Here is a 1,311-nt window from a genome sequence, read left to right as displayed (position 1 = left end):
TCTTGTCTTCGCCTTGGTGAGTGTGTTGAACGAGTTGGATTGCATGCATGTGCTCAACAACATGCATGCTATTGAATCCCTTGCATGCGATCAATAAGACTGCTCGCCATGTCTGCTCTATGTGAGCTGCTGGGATGGATCCTTAACTTGTACAGGCATAGTTTCATCCGTGAGTGGATGTTGTGCCCACTGCTGTTCCTATTCTCGTTGCAACTCATTCGTCTGTTTGTGCAGCTTCATGTTCTTCCTGAGTTGCTACTTCAACACATGCAACTCCTTTCTTGTTCCATTTTCTGCCTTCGTTCGATCTTCATGTCGCGTTGTCACTTCATATCAGAGTCTCCAAAGTTGTTTTTATCATCAATAGACCTGCTTGAGCTTGCAACCTTGTTCCGCCTCCATGTTGTCAACAACCCTCCTCTTGCATTCATTTCATTTGGTATGTTTTCTTCAGCTTCTATTCATGATGCTACTCGTTGTGATGCTGCTTCGGTCATATGCTGATGTCCTTGTCTACAGAAAACTTGATGTCTTCGTGGGTAGGCAAGTCCATGGACACTTGATCGACTGCATCCTCAAGTGTGCCATGAACAATGTCTTCATCTCTAATCTCCTAGAAACCATTATACCTATATTTTTGAGAGGAAAATGAACACCTGGGATACCTGGAGACATGGAAACACTCATGGCAAGCAATCTTTCAATCAAAAACCAAAATGAACATGAGAACTGACCTGCAATATACTTGGGTGATTGATCACGAAGGTTGCGCAATTTCGGCCGGGAGGTTGGGAGACCGACTGCCAAGACTTCACAAGGCACAGTCTGGGTTGTTGGGAGACTCACTGACTACTGGAACCGTGCAATGCACAGTCCAGTCTAGTTGTTGACTACTGGGATTGCACAATGCGAAATTCCAGTTGGGAAGGACTGTTGGCCTAGGGACAGATTTGTGCAATTTCTTGGTCCAAACAGCCACTGTCCTCCAGAAATGTGCAAAATAGTCCTGGAGGCTAGTGTTGGGTAGGAATGCACAAATATAGAGAGGAAGGTGAGCCTTCCTTCCCCAGATTGCACAATGAAACCTTGGTGAAGGCAGAGTCTAGGCCAAGGTTGGCCCAACTCGCTGACGGGTAAAGGAAAGCAACTAAGACAGTAAATGCATGGAGACACTGAGTGATAGCAAAAGTGATTGACAATGCATGAAAAACATGAATGAAATATTCAACAAACAAATCAACATGTACGTGAGTGAGGCAGTTCGCCGGTTTGGTGAACATCCGTGCAAAACAGTTTCATGCATGTGACAGT

The sequence above is a fragment of the Pinus tabuliformis genome, chromosome 5_2 (assembly GCF_031772625.1).
Source record: "Pinus tabuliformis cultivar Carrire ecotype Pingquan chromosome 5_2, CPIR1, whole genome shotgun sequence".
Taxonomy (NCBI): Eukaryota; Viridiplantae; Streptophyta; class Pinopsida; order Pinales; family Pinaceae; genus Pinus; species Pinus tabuliformis.
This window is presented reverse-complemented; position numbering follows the sequence as displayed.